The 16,968-nt window shown below is 36.1% G+C and overlaps 1 long non-coding RNA gene across 1 annotated transcript; it reads left to right on the forward strand.

Annotated features, from left to right (window-relative positions):
* Positions 1-6,090: 6,090 nt before the first annotated feature.
* LOC125754997 (uncharacterized) lies at positions 6,091-13,636 on the forward strand. The gene is made up of 2 exons (XR_007410358.1): positions 6,091-7,133; positions 11,186-13,636. It is a non-coding gene; the product is annotated as an uncharacterized LOC125754997 (long non-coding RNA).
* The last annotated feature ends 3,332 nt before the right edge of the window (positions 13,637-16,968 follow it).

Consider the following 16,968-nt stretch of genomic DNA (forward strand, 5'->3'; position numbering starts at 1 on the left):
TGGTTAGAGATCATAAATGTTCCAGGAAAACATCACAGAGGACTGGGCCTGTTGGCTAAGTGGCCCCAGATTCTCAACTGGCTCCTTGACATCAGTGAAAGAATATGGGTTCTAAAACATCATGCCTTTGCAATCCAACGGATCACTAAATAATTTATATTAGGATGTTAACTCAGCTTCTAAACTTGGTGAATACCAGGAGTGGTATGCTGACTTACAATTGGAGGACAGATCTAGCTTTTACTTAGCGTTTTGTTCTCTATAAGACAGCTAAACAAAAGAACTACAAACTTTGACATATGAATATAAAAATGGGTACTTATATCACAATCAATTATAAATTGGTGGGAATGTGAAGGGTTTGGATGATTAATTTCCTCATGTGCACATGCCTTTGTAATGTTATAAAATTGACGTGATTTTCCAAAGAAAAGCATATTTTTCTTCCTGCTGAGCAGATCTCTCAGATTTTGCTCATTTATGCACAATGGACATCACTAGGGAATCTGGCTGAAGGACTCTCTGCTACTAATGACTTTGGATCAGGATATTTCCTTGAAATTGATATTGGAACTGGGAATAATCTTCAGTTAATGTCTTGAGTTTAGAAGACTTACTGGATTTGCAATGGCTCATTTTAATTTGCAGTTCTAGATGATTCCCATGGATCATCATCAAAAATTGTGTATTAAAACTCTGTTACTCAACACTATCAACATATAACTATGACATGGATTACAAGCCCTCCAATGAGGTAGAATGGATGGGCTATGGATCTATTTCTACATCAAAACTTAAGCACGGACTGAACTATGGTAATGCCAGCAGCCAGTCAGTGACCTCATCTTCGTTAGTGCCCCCCACTCCCCTAGTGATTACATAGACAAATGTAGTTTTACCCCCTTCCCCCTTCCTGTCCATCTGCCACATATTCACTTTTCACCAGCACTTAATTCTCTATCAAAATATTTTTCCAGGATGAGAAAAGAACCAACTTCCAGGCAAGAGAAAAAAGAGAATGAGTGATTCTAGTTAATGACTTCCAGATAAGAATTTGCTTATTTTCCTAATGGCCTACTGTGTCCTGCTAAGCTATCATGTCACAAACAGAACAGATAACTTTAATGGGAGAACTGCCTAAGGATCTTGGGACATAGCCACAGCACCTCTGTCTACATAAAATATTTTTTTAAATAAATTAATTAATGGGAGCTACAAACAAGTGGAATCTAAGAATAATAGAACTAAGTCTTCAGGCAAAATATTTTTACAACATGTGAAATCAATAAAAGTAAAATCTCTAAAGACTGAATGCATAATCTTTTGCCTATCATGAAAAAACATTTTCTGTCCATAGACGACAGTGTGGAGAAAGATGTGAATGTAGTGAGAACACAGTTGTTCACTTGAAGGCAGGATTGAGAATTCCAATCTAGACTTGTGTCATTCCGACATCTTTCTGCTGTTTTCTGCCATGATTATCTGAGATATCTCCCAGAGTAGCCACTAATATGAAACCCCTTCTAAACAAAATGTGAACACTAAATAAACAGTAATGGTGGTCTTTAGCTTACCACAGTGGTCTGACCACATCAAATATGAAGGAGTAGGTGGTGTCCAGTATGCTGTCAAATAACAGAAAATAATCTGTTGCTGAAAATAATAAGTGGTAGAGGAAGAGATCCCCAAATTGTTTCACCCCCATAATAATAAATGAAATATAGAAAACTATTAATAAAAACATAATAGTAGACCAGGGATATCATTTAAGAAAAACATTTCAATATATTTTATTATAATTAAGTTATAGAGAGAAAAAGTAAAACATTGGTTACCATTTTCAGAACTCCTCTAGCATGGAGAGTACCTCACCTGCCATTAGGAACATACTTATTTTTGCCTGCTTTTATCAATCTGTAAATGATGCCCGGGGTGGAAAGAGAAGTCCTACTTTAAGGAGATATTGGGGTTAATGTTTGCAGAGTGGCTTATTTGCCTAGAAATTTTTTTTAAAAAGTAAACTACAAAGTATTATTATAGCATTTGTGGCATATAAGCCTATAATTAAAGTGACCACATATTTTCCATAAACCCTCCTTTATATTCATTTGGTCCTTTACAAATTTTTTTGCAAGTTCATAATTTGAAGCTAAAACTTTCCATGTTCTACATATTAGTAGCTTGGAATCACTTAAAAATTATTCAGACAAGTTTGAATTTTGGTAATTTGTCTGGGATAATTTGAAAGCCACTGATGTTTCTATGCAAGACAAAAAGAACTCTACATTTTGGATTAGACCTTAAAATCAAGTGTAGCATGCGAGAAACCAAAAGGAGCTTATATACAGTTGGAAAATAACAGTTTAATGATAATAATGTCATTCATAGATTAAAACCATGATCTAAACATGTTCTGTTGGAAATTTTACTTTGGAAATGCATTCTTGATACTTGGATCAGTTCCTCCTCTCTCATTTGACTTACTACCTCATCAACAGGCTGTTTGAATGCTGTACAGAAAACCTAGAATATAATAATTATTTTCATGTTTGGAAAAAGACTATATTTCTAGAATCAGTATAGATTCCAAAATTTTCCATCATATCATACTTCTTTTCATCATTTAGGAAAAATAGTAAGCATATAAACTTTTGAGATGAATTATGTTCTTATAAGCATATGCCATAATAAAATTCAATCACAGATTAATTATATCATTTTCGTTTTTGCTCTTTAACACTTAGCCAATAGATTATATGAAGCAATGGGTGCAGGATGAGGGCAGAGAGGAGGAAGGTGAATAATCCTTTCAGTTTTACTGAAAGTATATACAGTATATACTTCTTTCATATTTGTTTAAAATCCAGTAACCAGAAAGTGCAAGTGGTCAAGCTGTTCAGTCTGTGTTATAAATGAAAGGAAACAAACTGATGAAGATTTGTTTTTTTCAATTCTCAGAGGTTTGGTAAAGTTACTGGCATATTTTGCACACCTAACTTGAGAGTACAGGTCATTCATCATACATTTATTGAGAATATTCTATGTCCCACTGGATCAGGCAAAAGCATACCAAAGACACAAATAGAGAGGTATTTCACAGAATTGAGGGGAGCAGAAAGTAATTCAATTCAGGATACTGAATGGTATCTCGAAAGTACATTTTCAGGGTTTGGGGATACTTGGAGAAGAAAGTTTAACAGCTCTGGACAGTTCTCAAGGCCAGTTTAGAGGATGGTAAGCTACTTCAAACTTTTTCTAGTGAGTCTTCAAATGCTCTGGAATTTAATGAGATCCTTGTTTCTCATAGTGTGGTCCAGGGACTGGCATATTGGCATTTTCTGGAATCTTCTTGGTATACGGAATTTGGGGGCACCAATCTAGACTGACTAAATAAGAATCTGCATTTTAAAGAGATTAATAAGCAATTCATGTGCATATTAAAATTTGAGAATCATCATCCTAGATTCTGTCTCCTTAATAACTTTCTTTTTTTTTTTTTTTGGAAGATTTTATTTATTTATTCATGAGAGACACAGAGATAGAGGCAGAGACATAGGCAGAGGGAGAAGCAGGTTCCTCACAGGGACCCTGATGTGGAACTCCATCCCTGGACCCTGAGATCATGACCTGGGCCAAAGGCAGACACTCAACGACTGAGCCATCCAGGTGTCCCACTTTTCTCCCCTTTTAGTCTGGAAAAAAGAAATGTCGAAGAAATAGAGGGAAATATCAATGCAAGTTCTAAGCCAGTTAGACCTGTATTGGTGAGTGTGTGTGTATACGTGTGTGTCTGTCTGTTTGTCTGACAGTAATATACATATGACAGCATTACTCCTTTACCAGTTAACCCTGACCAAAATAACATTGCATTAAAAAAATCATCCCAAAACTGAAAAAGAGGGAAAATGGAGAGCCAAATATATAACTTAAATCAGAATCATACGAAAAATATGTTAAAAATTCAAATTCTAGGAACAAAATTGGCTTAAAACACTAAATCATTTTTACTCACTTATCTGCACATTGGCTGAAGATTTTCTAAGCTGGGCTTATTTGGATGGTTCTAGTGGTCATTATTGGACTCACCTCATGCTTCTGAAGCCTGAGGGTGCTTCTACCCCACATGATTGATAGCTTCCTCATGAGACCAGAGGCATGCCCTTCTCATTGCACTGGCAAAAATGCTAAACTACAGAGTCAATCATGCTATAGCTCTAGAAACCTATTTATGTCATATATGACCAGAGATAGTCAATCACATTAAAACATCCTTTTTCAAGGGGTGGGAAAGTCTGCCTTTTCTACTACGGAAAAGCACTGAACATTACATGATAAAGAATATGGATTTATAATTCAATTCCTGTGGATGGAGTGAAGAATGAAAAAGTAATCCACTTTAACACAAATCCCCTTTTAAAAATAGGTGACACCACATCATAAAGATCTAGCAATTTGTAACAAGCAGAGATGCAAAATCTGGCCCAGTGGTGGTTAATCTCTCCATACTATGTCCCCATAGTCAAGCCCTTTTTAAATTTTTCTTTTAGAAGAAGTTATTTATAATTGTAAAATTAATCACCAAATTATGTTTCATAATTTATACATTTATAAATTTGATTGAATTCCTTTCATGATCTATAGAGGGGTCAGTAAACAATAGCCTGCAGGCCAAATCTGACCAAACACCTGATTTTGTAAATAAAGTTTTATTGGAACACAGCCATTCTCATTTGCTTACTTATTGTTTATGGATGCCCTTGCAGAGTTGAACAATTGAGATAGAGATCATATTGCCAGCTGAAATATTTACTGAAAAGTTGAAAAAATTTACTCTCTCACCCTTTACAGAAAACTAGATAGATACTTCTGCCTATCATATTAAAGGCATGTACCAACCAACCAATTCCTCTTAGATATCATCAAAGATTATCTTCTTTCAAAAAGAAGAAGGTTTTAATTACTAACAGAGCCAGGGTCTCAATGCACATTTAGCTGACTCTAAAGCCAGTACCCTTCCCAGGATCCCTCACTGTGTCCACAGTATTTGCACTCTTTTTAATGATTCCACCTATTCTGAAATGGGAGGGAAAAAGAGGGACCAATGTATCAATTACACCAGAATCATGTGAAAAAAAATTGTTAAAAATTCAAACTCTTGAAATAAACTCTATGAGTGAAGACTTAGAAATCTTAACAAATGATATGTGATCCTTATTCATTCTAAAAAGAAGGAACAAGAAGTCTAAGTGAAAGAAACAACTTGTGGTGTTGAATTTGAGGACTGTTATAAAAGCTTCACATCATTATGGTAATAAATTGAGAATCAATGAGTTTGGGAGAAATGAAGAGAACTAAAACCTCCATTTGAAATTGTCTAAATTATACCTGGAATACATTCTATTCTAGCCCTTCCCTGGTTTCTCACCTTGGCTCTACTTTTGTTGATTATGATTCTCCTGGGAGTCTCCAATCCATAAGTAATTCAGGTAAATAAAAAACTTGGGAGGACAAGTGTAATGTCTGCATGCTAGATACACAGGTGTCTATTTTATGCATGGAATTTTCTAATAACCCACTTTGCAAAAGTATTTGGAGCAGATTCTAACAACAAAAAAATGACACAACATTAATGGAATAGAAATATATTATCTTAGTGTATATTGTGAATTTTCTTTGATTCAAAATGTTGAATGTGACTTTCTTTTATTCAGAAGTTTCAGTAAAAGACTAAAGCTAGACCAATTGTTATTGGCATTCCATTTCCCAGGTTCAGAAAAATGTCTCGAGTGGGTTCTGGCCTCTAAGCTGCAGGGCTTGCAAAGAGGGATCCGAAGCAATACTACTACTACTGCTTGGGTGATATACAGAGGAACAGCATTGCTTTTCCCATCCAAAAGCCAAAATATGTACTGGAAATCTTTCATAAAGCCTGGAGAGTACCTGCCCAAAGAGATGCCTGCCATCTTGTCTTTCCCAATTTAAGACTTTCTGAGATACAGAGATAAGAAGCCCAACTCAAGCCACTGCTAGAGGAGATTCCAGTGAGAAAATTCTAAGGATAACATCCTAGAAAGCTTAGAGTATGTTATACTATTTTTTTCAGCTGCTTTCCTTCAAGTATGAGGAAAAATTAGAGATACCTGACATGCATCTTTTGAAATTTGAAAATAAGGTCATGTTTCCTCTTCTGGTAGAGAGATTTCTGGGGCCTGGAGGTCTAATGGAATTGGCTATGGCTTCTGGTCTTGAAGGGGCCATGGCAAAATGTATCTGGGAAGAAGATGGAGCAACTTTATTCTTGGTTCTCTGCATTTTTTTAAGAGTACAAGAGAGATTGCAATGGTTCTTGATGCTCCATGCAAAGGTGCATAAAGGTTAGTGGTGGGCTGCTTAAAAGGTCAGAGAGGTCAAGTGATTACGCATCCATACCAGAGAAAGGATTGATGATTCTGTACCTTTGGCTTGTCGAAGGGAGTCAGGGCTGTCCTTTGGAAAGGGAAAGGAGTCTGGGGCAAGAAAAAAAAAATCTCATATATCACCTAAACATCATATTAATAAAGGATAGTAAGAGAAGATGAGATAATCAATACCCAAGTGAAGCCAGAGACATTTCTTACCTGAAACACCATTGCTTCACCTTGTCCCCAGTAGCAGAGAGTAAGTGCCTAGAAAGGGAAGACGATAAGGTTTCTTTGAGCCAGAACCTGCCATATTATTCCAAGAACTGAGGAGGTAAGCTTTTAGCCTGTGGTGGATCAGGAAAGCAGATGATCCTTGAACTGACATTAAAGTTTTTACAATGAAAATGAACATATCCTGTACCACAACAAACAAAGAAAAATGTCAGCTAGTAACTAGAAATAATTTCTGGGAGAAAATTCTACATGGGTCTCTTGCATTTCTGCTCTTTCTTTCTTTCTTTCTTTCTTGCTTGCTTGCTTGCTTGATTTTATTTATTTATTCAAAAGAGACACAGAAAGAGGCAGAGGGAGAAGCAGGCTCCTCGCAGGGAGCTCAGTGTGGGACTTGATCCCTGGACTGGGATCACGCCCTGAGCTGAAGGCAGATGCTCAACCACTGAGTCACCCAGGCATCCCTGCACTGCCTTTTCAAGGAAAGCTCTATAATGAGTGGTAGGTACAGAAGACAGAAACAGTGTCTCCTGAAGCAAAAGGCCAGTATAATAAAACTAATGTCTCAAAAAAACCCAAAAAAACAAAAAACCTTAATGTCTCCTATCAGAGCAGCACTAAGCAAACTTCCTGCCCATAATAAACCATTTGGTTTCTATTAGCTTGGAGTTCCTCTTCTGTAACATAATGTACTATGTGCGCAGGTGCAATATGGTCCTCTTTATGTCAGCCTGTGAGAATCGATACTTAAGCAAATAGCATAAAAATGATAATTCTCTGGAAACTACTATTGTTAAGAGTAACAGTAATCTATCTTTTAGCTCCAAGGAGTCTTGTGCCTTCTACCACTATCAGCGAAACTGGGGCAGGCTAATCGGTCTCATTTTTTATACTTCTTGATAGGGAATACAAAAGAGTGTGTATATCAGGGGATGTGGAAAAAAGGGAAACTTTGAGCACTGTTAGTGGGAGTGCAAACTGGTGCAGCCACTGTGGCAGACAGTATGGAGGTCCCTCAAAAAATTAAAAATAGAATATTATATGATCCACTAATTCCACTTCTGGGTATTTAACTGAAAGAAATGAAAACATTAACTCAAAAAAATGCACCCCATGTTTATCACAGCATTATTTACTATAGCCAAGGCATGGAGACATCCAGAAAGGATTCTTGGCTACTTTTCTTGAATTAGTGATGCACTTATTGAGTCCAGAGACAAATGTAAAATTTTTCTCACCAGACCTAAGTATCTTAATTCCATAATATCCTATTAATAAATCCATCAAAAGTGTTACATTGACTCTTTCCAAGTTGTTACTCAGGGGGAAACGTATATCTATATGTTCTTATTTTGACTTACTTCTTGTTAAGACTTACAATCTTTACATAGTTTCTTTTTTCCTCTGAGAGCAACTGAATTATGAAAAAAAAAAAAGGCTATGAAGTTGATTTCAAGAAAAGTAGCCAAGAATCCTTTCCAGTGGGAGTGGTAACTTCAATTTTCAGATGGTTTTCATATAAATTGTCCCATTTGATTTTCACAAGAACATTAGATAGCATGGCAGGCATTTTTATACACATTTCACTAAATTAATTCTTTCAGAATCTCAACTGGGCCATTGTGGGGATTAGAAATAGAATCAAGAAGGACCTCTCACCCTTTAATTGGTCAATAAATGGTAGCCATCACTGCTATTATTTTACGTGTGTGAAGAGAGAGACCCAGAGTTATTATGGCTTGCCTCAGCCTTTGATGCACAGCCCAAAGTGCCTCACAGAAATTCCCAGTTAATTTTTCCCTTCCAAGAATGGGGATTGATTTAACAATAGAAAAGCAACAATAATAATTGCACTGATGGTATTCCACCTGCAGGACTTCAAGGCATTAGGCTCAACAGTTACTTCTGGACAAAGGGACTGTGCCAAGCCCCTGATCCTGCCCACCCCCCACACTCCCAGTGTTTATCTTTAGAAGAGAAAAAAGGAATCCCTTAGAAAAAGTATTAGTCCTTTTCTCTTTAAAGGTGGGGGAAAACACTTTTTGAAACTACTCCTGCTGTCAAAGTCCAGGCCTTGATTTGTGAAGTCTGGTCTTGGAAAAGCACTAACTCAAAGTAAAATGGATGTACATTTGTAAGCATTGTGTCACCTTAGTGGGATCCGAAAGACCACTCACTTTAAACAAACAAAAACACCAGGCCAGCATCAAGACAGGTAACACAGTACATTAACTGCTCTGAAGCTCAGTGTGAACTTCAGCCTAGAAATTTTGTTTTTAGACATTTTGAAGAGTCAAAAAACTCCCAGAACCTATTCATACATTTCCAAACCTCTTCTTTACCTGAGCCATATGCCTTGGTGGGGAAAGAAAAGCCACAAATGCAAATGCAGTGAAGTTGGTTGCAGAGCAGCTTCCAATCCTCAGCCTCTCCAGATGGGAAGATAAAAGTTGTAATGGTTGAAATAAACTCAGACACAAGCAACAACACGGCTGTTGAAAAGCTTCTCAATGTGCAGAGAAGAAATGCACAACAGTTTCCAGAATATACAGCCTAAAAAGTTTTCTTATTTAAAAAGAAAACCATCTTAAGCATTCCCAAATAAATTAGCTTTGAATATTTCAAGCAATAGGAGAACCTGGTAGTAATCATTCTGATGACTGCTCGCACTTTTAAAAGAATTTTTGCAATCTTTTAATTACATCTGTTTACATTTTTATCTGTCCCCAAAGAGGACCTAGTGTTGTCTTCACTTTCTGGCCTTGGTTCCCATTGACATCAGATTTCTCCATTGAAAATCAAGCAAACTGTATGAAATAAAAGTACAAAGTGTATGATTTTTATCAATCTGTTTTGTTCTCATGGCTTTGCCTATATAAGGACGTTGCTACTAAATTTGTAAACTCAACTGATAGTTTCATTTGAACTGAGAGAGAAAGATCATGTCAGGGCTTGAGAAGCCACAGGGCAGGTAAGAGGGTCAGGCTGATAAAATAGGAAAAGAGGCTAATAGATAGGTCCATATTCTCATCCTAAAAGCTTAACTAAATAGAAGGCTGGCAGATGTTGGAGGGTAAGGTCAGCAAAGAGACTGGGCAGCTGGATTTGATGACCAAGGCTATGTAAGTGGTCAAAAGAGACACAGACCCAAATCAATCGATCTAAGAAACAAAAAGATATCTGGGCATAAAGCCTTGAGGGACCAGGAAAAAACTCTTGCAAATTCTTTGTGAGTGTCCCAAAAGCCTTTTTTTTTTTTTCCCCAAAGAATGGCTGTAAAACATTAAGGGAGATTTTAATGTGTGTCTGGTATTTTGAGATGATTAGAAAACATCTCAAAGCCTATACATCTAGATGTGTATTGTCCTGCATATGAATCACCAAACAAAATTAACCTTTAATCTGTTGAGGCTGCTGTTAACAAACTCAGCTTTGAAATTTCAATGTTAAAATTGCTGTCACAGCCTACTTAAACACCACACAGTGAGATCAATGATATTCTTCTTGGAAAAGGCAAACAGATTTTTGTTTATGCTTCTGCCTGTCTACTCTGCTTCCAAAATCTCACCCCTACACTCACTGTAATCTCAAATCAAGGTAGAAGAACAAATTAGTCATGGCAATCAGACATTTTAAAATGAAAATGTGGAACTGCTGCCTCAGATGACCCACAGTGGCCTAGTGAGAGTGGTACAGAAGGATTCCTGGCATGGGATGGCTCATTCTCAGTAGGCATTAGAAAGTTTCAACTGTTACAAGGGCTTATATGGGACTGTGTCTCACTGAAGTGACTTGAGTAACCCCAGTGAAAGTTCTGAAAAAATACACTTCTCATCATTTTATCTTGGATGTCCCAATTCTGTTGACTGCCATTGCCCCTCTATATACTTGGATGCCGGCTGAATCCCTTCCCAGGACCACAAACAGAAAGCAGCTTGATGCATATAATTCTTAGCCACTTAATGAGTGCCAGTGAGGTGCTGCTGGTCTGAGACAGGGTCTTTCAAACCTCAATGCCTAATTTCGCAGTACTCTGAATAAATGAAGTATTTCCCAAACTTGAGCACACACTGTTCTCAGTTCTTTCTCTTTAATATCATTCCATAAAACTTCATTTGTTGAGATTATACCTTCTAGGATGTTGAACAACATCACTAGACTACCTCTCTCCAACACAAACACACACATATACACATATTCCTGACCAGTTGTTTTCATTTTTTATAATCTCCAAAGAGATGTACAAGGAGAGATGGTCATCGCAGTAATAGTCACTGGGTTGTGAGGAGGGAAGAGGAATCTCAGAATATGGCAACCATTTAGTAGTTACCTAACTTCTAGATTGACGATCTATTTCCCAAACAGGAAAAGCAACATAGAAGGAAAATTTTACCTATGTTTAATTGTCAGAGTAAGCATGGAGTACCTATTGTAATTTTCTATCCAATTCTCTTTGTAGTTTATGAAAATTCATCATGGATACTTGTAATGGGTTTATTGTCAATTCTAGTTTATAGTGTTCTAACTTTTGTGATTTTTCTCTGCCTTCACAGATATTTTGTGCAGAGTTGAGACCAGCTGGATCATGGGCTGCAAACCATATGCATTTACACTAGAAACCTCTTTCCCCTTTGGTTCTGCTTCCAATTACTCCCATCTTCTGATTTCCTGGCTTTTTGGCACCTCAGTCCAATTTCTACATCTGCTGCTTAACCATTTGGTTTGGTGACCATCCCTTTCCAAGCTTCTTGAACTTAGGTTCTGCACACACTTCTGAGATCTGTTCATTCCTTTGGCTTTGGTAAAATCGATCTCTGACTCCCAACCTACTATAATTCCAGTTGTGTACTGATACAATCACTAAATGGACTTGTCCCCCCACTACCCAGAATTACAGCCAAACACTGTAATTCATTCAGAGGAGTTTTTCTTTCTGGAGTAGAAGTATTATATTATTATTATATATTTTTAAATATTTTTGTATATAGTCTATGACCTTTTACCACTAAAGACAATTCCCCCTGATGGGGAAAAGAAATAGAAAGTATATTCATTTAGGCAAGGGCCTTAGTTGGGTTTGGCTTGCCAGAGAATATGCTATGTTTGGAAAACAAAAACAAAATTATACATGAGATAATCTGAAGACCTATATAAAGAGCTGAAGCAAGACTATGAAGTGTAATGTAACTAAAAATTATTGAGTTAAGATCTGGAGCTCTTCTGTTTATCATATTATTGTAAACTTAATCGAATCAAACTAAACTGATTCAGAGGATGAATATTGCACTAGTCATGCTGAATTGTATTAATTCTCATCTTCCGTTGTCTCTTTGGAGTCAGAGATGGGAAGAAACAAGAATTTTGATGCATGTAGTGCTCTCATACAAGCAGTGAGGCAGTTTACAAGTGAAGAAAAGTCTGTGCTTTTGAAACGACTGGAAATGATCTCAATGTGGCTTTTCAAATATACCAGTTCAATCTTATTCTAAAATGAAATTATTTAGTTATTAAAATGAAACATAGTAATTTAACTGCTATTGTTGGCAGCTGAAAGAACAGCAGAACTGATTTGGAGAACTCAGAGAATTCTTCAGATATCCTCCAAAAATCAGAAGGCCGGCGTCATGAACAGTGATGTCATTATCTACAAGATGACTCTTCCAGTAATATGTTATCTGTGAGTGTCCTGGCTCTCTAACTTTTCAAACTTCCATCAAATAGTTAAAACATTTACATTATTTATATATTTCTATGGAACAGCATACATTTCTTTCTTTATCTGATTTCAAAATCTCTTTTGGATTAAAAAAGGCATGAAATAAACAAACAACATACTTTTGAGATGTCATTTAATTTGTTTAGTTGCATATAATTTTTCCTTTATGAAACGATTTGATACTTTTCAGTATCAAAAGGCCGTAGCTTCTAAATTTCCTTCTTCCAAAATTCTCTGATCTGGCCGGAATCAGGCATCTGTCAATGGAAGGAGATCTTTCAGTACAGGATCTAACTCATTGAGCTCAATAGCAAACCTTGTGAAGCCATAGTAGAGCTCATAGTTGGTTGGCATGGAACCTGGTCTGTTTTCTTTTCTTTAAACATCTTCTTATTCTTTGGAATATGAGATCAGCATTCTTTAAGGTATTACATCTTTGAATCTAAAGTCTCAGTCTAATGTGAACCAGTTTCCCTCTACATTTCTAGATACCTAGTTTTTAAGATTGATTTTGTTCGCTGCTATACGATTTTGTTCGTTGCTATACAGAACATTTAATTGAATCATACTACTAATGAACAAAGATGATGAGAACTTTTTATTGTTTTGCTCTGTTTTCTTTTCCCCCAATGGCACTTCTTCCCCCAGAAGAGTCTATATTTCAGAATATATAGTCTGTCAACGTTAGTTCATTTCAATGCTGCATTGATACTTGATTGTGATACTGTATTGGGGAAATTCATGTATATTGAAGAGGGGCTGCCGAGAGTGTGGAAGATGGGCAGACAACAATAGCAGATAAACAACAATTAATTAGAGAGAAGAGAGCAAAAGCAGAATTTATGAAACTAGAAATAAGATTAAAATGCAGGAACATATCTGAGAAATTAGTTTTAGTTCAGCAGGACTACAGTTTGATTTTCATAGTGTGGACTCGGTACTGTTAACTGCACGTCTTCACTGGAAACAAAGTTTTCTATAAGGGATAGTATATGCATTGGAAAAACCTCATTAATCACAATTATTAACAACTCTAAATTCTTTGATGGTGAGATCCCAGTCGGTTTATTCTTTGAATAACCTAAAATATTGAATTATCTATTAAAAACCTGATGAATTCCTCAAATGTGGTAGATATTATTGTTCATGAACTGGGAAGTTCTTGGCGTTTGAGAGCTCAGTGTTCTAGGAGGGAAGGCAAAGGGTAAGCCAGGAGTCACAAATCATTATGACCTGGTCTCCAAACATTTGAATGTATACAATTCAATAAAAAATTTTAAGACATTAATCACCAGTATATGTATTTTTATTCATAAATGTTTTGTACATACCTCTGTTTTAATGCCTAATATCTCAAGCTATAATTTATGCTAAAGTTCACTGTTAATGACTTCTGTTATAAATCCACATTCAAATAGTTTTAATTATTTCAGTTTTTTAACTGATTTCCTCAGATAATTTAATTAATCTTAGCAAATGCTTTTTAATGTGAGCTCTGCCATTTTATTTTTTTACTCATATGTGCTTTGTATTATTGGCATTATGTTTAATCCACGGTTTCTTTGCAGATGCTTTTAAAAGCCACTCTTTAAAGGCTCACTGCAAAACTTTAATTTGATAACATAATATATAAATCTAATTATCTGGGTACATGCCAAATTGCCAGTGGGGTCTGTGGGCACAGTCCCTGAGAGGTGAGCCCTCCTAGCAAGCATTTATATGCAAGGAATCTCTTGCATATACACCCAACCTTCATGTTCCTTCCCCAACTCATGTGCAATGTTTTTTTACGTAATACCACCGTTCACTAATGAACCAAATAAAAGGTCAAAACACAGAACTGCATTTTCCATTTGAAAAAGTCTGTAAAGAAAAATGCCAGTAAGCAATTTGGGGAAGAAAAATTTAAGGTAAACTCATTAAATAAACACAGAGTTGGAAATGGAAAGAGCTAAAATTTGTCCGTATGGGGGAAAATAACCAGTCTACCAAAATATAGAATACAGAAAGACGTAAGAAGATAAAGACACTGAGATGAGGTTAATGGAAGGCTTATGAATCTTTTTGGTTCTTAATTTTGAATCCTTGTAAGTTCTTTTGGGGGGGGTGTGAAACATTTAAGTTTTAGCAAATTTCAATGTTATAATCAATGTTATCAATTATAGTTATCATGTTTTACATTAGATCCTCAGAACTTATTCATCTTATAGCTGAAAGTTTGTACCCTTATGTCAACATCTGCCTATTTTCCCCAGCCTCCTGGAAACTATTTTTCTACTCTATCAGTTTACTTTTTTAAAAAAAATTCCACATATTTCTACATACCATGCAGCATTTGATTTTCTTTCTCCGACAGGCTTATTTCAATTTGCACTACCCTCAAGATCCATCCATGTTGTTGCAAAATGGATTTCCTTCTTTCTTAAGGCTGAATAATATTCCATTGTGTGATATATATATATATATATATATTATATAACATATATGTTTTATAAAACTTATATATATATTATATAACTTATATATGTTTTATAAAACACATATATACATATATATATATATAAAACCTCTTCCATTGTATGACATATATGTGTGTGTGTGTATATATATATATAACTTCTTTATCCATTGACATCTGTTGATGGACACTTAGGTCATTTTCTTATCTTGGCTATTGTGAATAATGCTGCAGAGAACATGAGAGTGTGGATATCTTTTCAATATCTTATTTTCATTTTCTTTGGATATATGCCCAGAAGTGGGATTGTTGGATGGTCTGGCAGTTCTATTTTTATTTGATTTTTTAAAAATATTTTATTTATTAATGAGAGACACAGAGAGAAAGAAGAAGAGACATAGGCAGAGGGAGAAGCAGGCTCCATGCAGGAAGCCTGATTGGGAATTGATCCCAGGATCCCGGGATCATGACCTGAGCCAAAGGCAGACGCTCAACCATTGAGCCACCGAGGCGTCCTCTATTTTTATTTTTGTTGAGGAACCTCCACACTGTTTTCCATAGTGGCTGTACCAGTTTACATTCCCAAAAATGCACAAGGGGTCCCTTTTTCTCCACATTCTCACCAACACTTATCTCTGGTCTCTTTGGTGATAGCAATTCTAACAGGTGTGAAGTGATACCTCATTGTGGTCTTCATTTGCTTTTCCCTGATTAGTGATGTCAAGAATGTCTTCTTCCAAAAAAATGACTATTCAGTTCCTCTGTCCATTTTTTAGTTGGACTCTTATAATCCTTTTGCTATTGAGTTGTATATGTTCTTTATGTGGTTTGGATATTAACCCTTTATCAGATAAATTATTTGCAAATATTTTCTTTCATTCCATACATTACCTTTTCATTTTGGTGATGGTTTCCTTTGCTATACAGACACTTTACAGTTTGATATAGTCTCACTTGTTCATTTTTGCTTTTGCTTGCTTTTTGTGTCATATCCAAAATAGCATTGCCAAAACTTATGTCAGTTACTATATAATTGCTATATAGTTTTGGCTTTATTCTGTTACCACACTGTGAATCCTTAACTCTAAGCAACAATTTTGCAAATGAGTTTGATTGTTTAATCCAAATCCATTAATGATTTGAAATAAGTAAACATGTATGTATATTTATTTAAAATCTATTAATGATGATGGAGCATTAAAATCAACTCTCTAAAGAAAAGTCATACACATAATAGTTCTAAGGATTGTTACCTAAATGTGATCTCTTTTGAATAAAAGAGAGAGAACCATATGGAAAATAACATTTTCTTTAAGGATTTTATTTATTTATATGAGAGAGAGAGAGAGAGAGAGAGAGAAAGCATGATCAGAGGGAGAGGGACAAGCAGACTCCTGTTGAGTGTGGAGCCTGACTTGGGGCTTGACCCCAGGACCCTGACATCATGACCTGAGCTGAAGCCAGACACTTAACTGACTGAGCCACCCAGGTGCCCCCTAAATAACATTTTTAAGTAACTTTTGTGTTAATAAATATGTCAGCCAACAAAGAGTTGCTTCTTGTCTTCAAACTTTGATATAATAATATAATGCAAGTAAAAAGAAAAAGGATACTTCAGTTACTGAAAGTCATTTAACTTATCATTCAGACTGCTTTCTGAAACACCTTCAGATAAGAATTAAGATATTGAAACATATCACACAGTTACTAATTCTTTTTTTAAAGACTTTATTTGTTTGAGAGGAAGCAGGAGTGGAGGGGAAGGGCAGAGGGAGAGGGAGAAGCAGAGTCCCTACTGAGCAGGGAGCCCTACATGGGGCTTGATTCCAGGACCCTGAGATCATGACCTGAGCTGAAAGCAAATGCTTAACTGACTGAGCCATCCAGGCGCCCCAGTTACTAATTCTTAATACACAAATGCTAAAACATAGTTTGTTATTAAAAGTCATCCAAGAGGGGCACTTGGGTGGCTCAGTGGTTGAGCGTCTGCCTTTGGCTCTCAGGTTATGATCCCAGGGTCCTGGGATCGAGTTCTGTATCAGGCTCCCCTCTCTCTATGTCTCTGCCTCTGTGTGTGTGTGTCTCTCATAAATAAATAAATGAAATCTTTAAAAAAAATTTTAAAAATCATCCAAGAAATGCAGATTCACATTGTTTCCTAG

This window comes from Canis lupus, chromosome 4, assembly GCF_003254725.2.
Source record: "Canis lupus dingo isolate Sandy chromosome 4, ASM325472v2, whole genome shotgun sequence".
NCBI lineage: Eukaryota > Metazoa > Chordata > Mammalia > Carnivora > Canidae > Canis > Canis lupus.